Consider the following 8,706-nt stretch of genomic DNA (forward strand, 5'->3'; position numbering starts at 1 on the left):
GGTTTTCTTCACAGAACCCTTGCAAATGCTCTTTTTTATGCACAACATCAGTCAGTCATACAAAAATATCCACAAAAGCTTGTTTAATGCATTTTTACCCTCAAAAGCACACTTTTCCATGATTTCAAATACAATCAAGCACTTTAGCAAATAATTCAATGATGAATACCTCTAGATCAGAATCGGATCACTTACCTAAAGCTACTCCTACAAATCATATGGGGTTTTGCATCTATGAGTAGAAAAACGCTTCACTGCCACACACGGACTAGTAAACCCTTTTATCACCTCACAAATCACTCGACCACCAACAACTACTCTAATCCACAGATCCTAACTAAACCTATCTAGTCGCAGACCCTCGGCAATACACACACTTCCTGGCTATCCACTTGATCGCGGAATATCCTCTTCCGGATCCACTTAAGAAAAACGCTTTCTTTAGCCAAAACTAAATCAAGCAACCATCACACGAGAGTTAGTAGGAAACCTACTTAGGTCCTTGTGTCCCCGGCAGCGGCGCCAATGTTGGACGGGAAGTCTCACACACCCATGAAGTGCATGCAAACACTACCTAGATCAACATAATGTCAATCGAGGACACAGATGACACGATAGGCACACGGAGGAAATCTCTTTAGCTTGTCAAGCTGAGACCATCCTACACATACAACACTCTGGAAGGCCAACTAAACCACAATCAAGAACCTCACTGCTCTCAACTACACCACCTAGCCACATACACACATACGGAAGGTAACTCACCTAATCATGCCAGATTCGTACGAAACTTAAGGAACACCATCCCCTCACTAGGATACACCTGTCCCTAAGCTTCTACACTCTAAACCCATCTGCGGAAAACGCGTAGGATCGTAGAGCCGAATTTTGAAAGTGCCCGAAACTGAAATTTATGAGTACCTATGCATAGCTTATGTCGCCACGATTCTATAGACTACTAGCACGTAGAAAACAGACATCGTTTGATACACTTACGGCCACAAATAGCTAGTAGATGCGTCAACGTGTGTGCTTCGTCTGGCGTGGAATGCTTGGCGTTGTCACGTAGCTCTCCTCGAGCCTATCGCAATGGTACAGTCAGATCTCCAATGTGTTGAGCGAGCCGGGCGTAGCGGGAGGATGAAGCTCACACTCACTCTCTTTCTCTCTCACACACAGTAGACGGCAGCGCTAAGTTTGATTATGATAAAAGTCTTTTTTACAAAATGACCTAGGTACCTTATATACTAAGGCTACCTTAGGTTTAACCAAAACTGGGGTTGAAAGGGTCAAATGGCTTTGTATTTACAATCTGGAAGTGCCATTGCACCCCGGCTTCCGAAACTAGAATAACTACTCATTACAAATGACGTTTATAGCCATAATCCACAGCATTTCATAACTCGCAAAAGATAAGACTTTGGTACGAAACTTGAGTTATGTTGTGTTGTTGACCCAGCGGTCAACACCTTGCCCCAAACTAAACTCAAAGGAAAGGAGGGGAGGTATTAATGGAAAACTTTAAACGAGTAGGTTCGTGCGCAGTATGCCCTGAGTTCCATGGCACAATGCGGCAGAGCACCTTTCACACCTAGACGAACTCGATCCCATGTGGTCATCCCTACGGCAAACCTGTTTGATTGCATCCAAGCCCAACTCAAGGAGTTGAAGGATGAGAATAAAGAGCTCAAAATGGGCCTTGGAACCCTCAAGGCCCGCCAACAGTCGCTTGAGTCTTAGAAGTAGGAAGACACTGACCGAATTCTAGCGAAAACCTAAGAAATAGAGCACACATTTACGCACAATGTGGTCTCATTAGCCACTCAAATTCAAGAAAATGACCCCTCTCTCTCTTCTAAAAGGGAGGAGTTCTTGCAAGAGCATTGCCGCCGTGAGGGTCTTGGATTGACCGTTTGCATTGGTCGCTTGCCATCCCCTTAGTGGGAGGACGCTGACAACTTCCAACCAAGTTCAACTAAGCTCAATGCGCCTATCCAACCCATCAAGTTTGATACTTCCACTATCAAGTTTGTACACCAAGATCCCCGCACCAACCAAGGGAACCTTGTTTTCGAAACCAAAGAAGACCGCATAGCACTTCTAAAGCAAACACGCTTTCTATAGGGCACCGCCATTTGGATTAGAAAGGCTCTAACTCCCCTCCAACTCAAGATGAAGAAATGCGAGGAGCAAAGGTAAGAGAGGGCACGGGCTGTAGGCAAATGGGTCGTCTACAGTAGTGGTATAGCCATCATCGAGGAATTTCGAGCACGACAAGCCCCTCACCATCCTCCTTCACCCCCCCCCCCCCCCCCCCCCCCCCCCCCCCCCCCCCCCCCCCCCCCCCCCCCCCATAGCCACCTCCACCTCATAGCATGTGTCGTAATTTTGTTGTATACACCTCTAATCATCTTCCTCACCCCCATCCTTTTTCTGCAGCACTTATGTGTGCCGCTCCGCTATAAAGCCGGTGCCCTCTAGCGAGAGAAGTGTCTTTGTACGCTCGTTCTTTGGTCCCATGGGTCATATTCCACCTACGAGGATAATAATTGTCACATGCACATGGCTCTGTGTGCCACGTGGACATGCTTCATCGACCTCCAAAGCCAGTTTTTTCCTTCTTCCTAGATAGGGATGTCTAGAATCCTAGGAGGATAAGTACTGGTAACTTGTGAGCCTGTTCGCAAGACCTGCATTTTCGGACAAGCCCATTGGATTAGGTTTTCCAGTTTTGGAACCCTCTTGCATAAATGGTTTGTATACACAAGTTGACAGAATTTATTACACTACCATGGGCATCTGGCATGACGAGCATGTAGTTATAGGTTAAAGAAATCCAACCAGCCATTCCCTGCGTCGATTGGATTCCCGAGTGGAGAGATATGCAACACTTTCACCCGAAACTGGAACCATTGACTCAATTTTTAATAAATCAATTGTTGATTTATTTGTTGGGTAAGTTGGTGAACATGCCTTACATAAGCCCTAAAAAGCCTATAACTAGAAAATATCACCTATAAAAGGTCTCAAGAAGCTAGCGCTAGAAGACGTTGTAGGAAGCACCAAGAGAAGAAGCAAAAGCTACCCAGCAATCAACCTTCAGCCCATCGTTTTTTAAAATCAGCCCCCTCAGGCCAATGTTTTCAATTTTCAACCACATTGCTATTAGCCAGCAGCAGATCAATCCACAGCATTTTCAGTTTTCAGCCCTCCTCCCCACAACGGAATAGCTCAAAAACTGCTCTTGCATATTCTCATTGTGGTCCAGTACTTCGGTAGTCCATTGAGCCCTCACCTCGACCATTCCCTCGCCGTCGTCAAGTGCTCCATTGTTGTCCATCATCGCCATCCTTGAGATCTGCGTTTTCATCCCTTCATTCCTCTCACATCGGGAGTGCAAATCAACCACGTGGTGGCCATCCGCAATCCCACATCGAGAAGGATTCAAGGTGCCTCAAATCAGCCCCAGAGGTGGCTCATCCTATGGAGTTACCGTGGCCATTGGCATCATTCGAGTCAATAGAGTCTGCATTGAGGTATTGCATTGTGTGTACATTCCATTTGCGTAATCAAAAGCAAATACCACATCGGCAACGGTATGGGGGGCCCTTGAGCCGGTTGGTTGGGACCCCATTGGGTCTCTCTCTCTCTCTCTCTCTCTCTCTCTCTCTCTCTCTCTCTCTCTCTCTCTCTAGTATCCTTTTTTTCAGTACCGTTTATTTTTGGTACTCAAACATTGTATCGTGTTGTAAGCTTTTGGTCTCATAGGTCATTTTGGCCTTGACGTTAATATAACATTTCATTCATTCTCTCTCTCTCTCTCTCTCTCTCTCTCTCTCTCTCTCTCTCTCTCTCTCTCTCTCTCTCTCTCTCTCTCTCTCCCCCTTTCGATTTCCCGTTTCGTGTAACTATGTGGTAAAGGCGGCCATTACAGAATGAGGACCACGAGAGCATATGGTCACGATGGCCTAGTAGCATAGCATTTTACACATGCCATAGATTGGTATGTCAAGTAGATAAACATACCTCTTATAGATCCAAAGTTAGAACTTGTAACAATGACAACATGCAATCATCGTCGTGAAGAGACAAGAAATCAATGGCACAAGATTCCTCCATATGTTATATGTTGGAGTACTGGAAAGATCTAAAAACAAATCATATGCTTGATCCCATGCACAACTTTAAAAATGTTGCACACTTGCTTTGGAATCATCTTGTGGGATTCAAGGATATAGAGGCCACAAGGGCAGACCTGAAGATTTGCAATTGCAAACCATCCTTATGGCCAAACTACCTATGGAGAGTAGATACTATTTGTCAGGTACCAAAGAGATACTACATCCTCAAGGAATCTAACAAAGCAATAGTCTCTATTCTTGGAAATTTACCTTTGCCATTGCTACTAGGCAAAGGCTTTCAAGTGTGAAGATGCATAGTTAAAATGGGCCTCTTCATTCTTATGTTCTTGTCTTTGGTTTCGGCATGTCTTAACACAACAATTTTCATTTGCTCTATGTTTAGAGTAAATACCACTTGCCAGGTAGCAAAGACATAATGCATCCTCAACAAGTTGACAAAGCAATAGTCTCTATGCTCATCTATTTGTGGGAATTCATGTTTGTCGTTGCTATTGGGTAAAGGCTTCCAAGTGTGAAGATGCATAGCTAAAAGGGGTCTATTCTTTCTTATGTTCTTGTCTTTGGTTGGCGGCTCAACACAACAATTTCCATTTGCACTATGTTTTAGAGAATTTCACCTCAAATATAGTTTCAGGTCTCGATTGGATTCCTCTGATGTTATTCCTCTCTCATCAACTATCGAACAGGCTTATCATCGTTAGCCATTCTATTAGCACAACAAAGCCAATAGAGCATTGACTCTCTCTCTCTCTCTCTCTCTCTCTCTCTCTCTCTCTCTCTCTCTCTCTCATGTTTTCAATCTCATGCCACATCCAAATCATCTTGACCCTTGAAATTCAAATCTTCTTATCACATATGGCATCAAATCTTTTCTCTTCAATGTGATGAATCCAAGCATGGCATTTGTGAACTAGAGTATGCAGTATTGTCTACATATGTATATACACTCATATGCATCGCTAAATGACACATGATTTGTACAAATGCTTCACTTTTTGAATACACAAATCATGCCCTTTGGAGAAAATCTCAACATTAATGCCTACCGACCAATGCTCAAACCTAGTTGGGTACTTGAGTGGCACTATACTTGGGTTGTTTTCATTGCAAATCATTATTGCTGTATGTTTTTTACTCGAAGTAGATTGGTTTCAATGACATACTACTGTACTCACAAGGAGTTTTTGTTCCATGCTCAATAACTCACGCATATTTTCATTGAGCAAGAACCATTAGCAATGGCCACTTCTAGTTGTGAGACCAAGTACAAGTCACTTTTTTAGCTATTATTGAATGCATTTTGATGAGACAACTTATAATTGACTTAGGTGTTGGACATCAATTTGCTACCACTATCTTTGCTTAAGCTTACAGTGCTTTGGCAATGGGGAGAAACCCCCAATGTTCCATGCTCGCACAAAGCTCATCAATATGCATTATCATTATGTCAAGAAAAGACTCTGTAAGAAAGGTCAATTGGCCTATGTTCCTATACAAGATAATCCTACTAATCTTTTCACAAAGGCTCTACCTCATGGAAAGTCTAAAGCTTTTCACAAATCTTTGGTCTTACTCTTCTATGTATTCTACTCCACTTTTACCGGAAGGCCATAGACTATGGCCACAATCTCAAGGTGCATATACGCTCATTCCAATATATCGATACGGCCATCATGACTTGGCTATACACCTCAAAATGCAAGTTTTAATAGAAAAAAGTATGCCTTGGGTAACATGTATGCCCTTAAAAGTTTCTTGGTATATCCAAGCAAAACCCATACTAGGCTTCAAATTGCAGACAAAGCACATAGTTTCAAGAACTTTTCAAGCTCTTACCCCTTTATCACCATACCAATTGATTTACAGTAGTGTACAATCCTACAATAAGTTCTTATCTCCTCATAACTTCTTTATTCATTAACCTAAGTTAAGCTAATGGTACATGAAATGATTGAAAAAACATTGACACTTTTTATGACGAATCTATTTTCAAATGCAATCATCTCTAGTAGTGCCACCTAATCTTAGAAAAATAAAAATCCTTTAAAAACATCTCAAATGTATAAGTAAACGATGAAATTAGGAATTGAAAATCCCATCAAAATATAAAGTCAAAAGAGGTGGTCGTGTGTGCACTAGTACCTTTGCTTTTTTAATAATTTTGAGCCTTCCATTATCCTTTTCTCCCCTTGAGAGTTTCCTTACATCATGCAAGTAGTGAATTTAGTTTTCTTGAAGCCCCCCAATCTTCTCTACATATACTAAATGACAATTAGCTGCCAAAAGACAATTGAAAACCCACCATCCACCATGTATTCCTCCTCTCCCCCCCCATTTTCGAAGGAGAAGTCACACACTCATGTCGATAAATATTGGAGAATTTCCATATGCATGAGATAGACCATATGGAAGAATCGGGTGTTGTAAACAAGTATTGCCCATCCCCTATCCATATGTGCTTCAAGCATATACATCTAAATTTCAATGTTAGGGTTTGACAACCATCCACCATTCCAAGGGCCTTGAGAGTTTCAAATGACACAAGGAATCACAAAGGATGTCAACAGAACTGCAAAGTTCAAAATATGGCTACCCATAGGAACACTCAAGATTTATGATAAAATCTCTACAAATATACATTCTCCTAATCTACTCATCAAAAACAAATTTAGTAAATATTGCATAAACGTAATGATACATAGCCAAGTTGCAACCTTAATGTGCATTGTCAAAGCCCAATTACTTGATGTCTACACGTGCAATCTTCTCGTCTACTCCAAGTAATTATCTTTATGTTTTGATGCATACATAGAAATGTGGATCTAGATAAGATTATCTTTGTCTCATGTACTCCATTTTGATGGCCTACTTTTGTAAATTTTGAATCTTGATCTGTAATGGAATTGGCCTATTTAACTTGAGTAGCAAAAATTAATGAAAGTACTTTTGAGAAATTACTTTGTGAGCATAGCGAGTGAACATAATTGAAGATAACAACATAATCATAGCAACTAGTTAACTTGACATGAACAATACTTTTGCAAGAGAGAATTTAGAAAACATAACAATTGAGGACCGAATTTATGTGGAACCAATCCCCCCTCTAATATGCATTTGTATTATGATTTCTCCCATTAAGAGAGATTTGTTACAATACAATCTTTGTGTTCCTTGTGACCTAGGTGATGCAATAAAGATGAAAAACTTCATACATCACAAACATAACATAAACTTTAAAGAAAGCTTTAACTATCTCAAGCCTCAGTCCCAAGACCTCAAACACCTTTGAAGGTAGAGAGAGCTAACAGAGAATTAAGGGTAGAAAAGAAGAAGAAGAAACATTTCATTAGAAAAAAAAATTAACTCCTCACTTATCATAACTCTTCTTGCTAGCATACATAATAGCATAGTAATGAAGATGGAGGAGATAGCAAGTTTAAACATTGAAGCATAGCTCTTGGTTGGATTTGTACTCCATAGCCAAGAGTGTTGGTGTAGGCTCTCAACCTCTACTTGCTTCGAGAAGGAGAGAAAGCTCTTGCACTTTGCACAATGCACAATTAGAGTGTGTGTGAGTGTGTGTAGGAGAGTATACCCCTCAAGTAACCCCCTTAAACACTTCAAGCTTGAGCTGGATTCTCACCTCAAGTACAACCGTAGCATCTCAAGCATAACAAACACCTAAAGCATATCAAGCATCTCAATCATCAAACACGTTAGTCATCAGGCACGACAAGCACCTCAAGTATGGACCGAGTTTCCACCTCAAGCTTAGCCCTCGCTTACCTAACATCAAAGGACTTTTACACTAATCATTCGAGGTCTTCAATGAAACTGACCCTAAGGTCTTATGCTCCATTGGTTAACCTTGCTCTTTGATAGACCATCTCTCATTTAGGCCCCTTTACCATTGGTCCCATGTTGAGCTAGATCTACAAGCACATGTATATACCTTAACCCTTGTTCCCGTTTATTCTCCCACATTAAATGATCAATTTAATATGAGGATCATTTGGGTTGGTTAGATATTAGATTTAATGACATGATCATTGGTACTTGGAAGGGCTAAAAAATTTGGACACTAATTTTAGAGTGGCCACGATCTTTACCGTGTCCATTAAAATTCTAGGGTGCATGTTTTAACAACACAATTGAATTCTGAAATGAACCACTAGGTATACATCTTAACACACCTACATGAAACTTAACCGCATGCTTACGAACTTACAACCCAATTAGCACAATACTTTTGATGCTCACCCACAAGTCTTAGATCATTGAATGTGTTTTTGACAAAGTTACTTGGGCTTATGTGATGTCTTGATCTCCTACTAGAATAGCAAGGGAGCTGCTCAAGAAAAACAAGTGGCTGTCACTATCAAGGCGACAGCAGCACTGCCTGCACATATATATACACATATATATGTATACACACACACACACACACACACACACACATATATATATATATATATATATATATATATATATATATATATATATATATATATGTATATACACACACACACACACACACACACACATATATGTATGTATGGAGAGA

The sequence above is a fragment of the Adiantum capillus-veneris genome, chromosome 28 (genome assembly GCF_014529385.1).
Source record: "Adiantum capillus-veneris isolate H3 chromosome 28, ASM1452938v2, whole genome shotgun sequence".
Taxonomy (NCBI): domain Eukaryota; kingdom Viridiplantae; phylum Streptophyta; class Polypodiopsida; order Polypodiales; family Pteridaceae; genus Adiantum; species Adiantum capillus-veneris.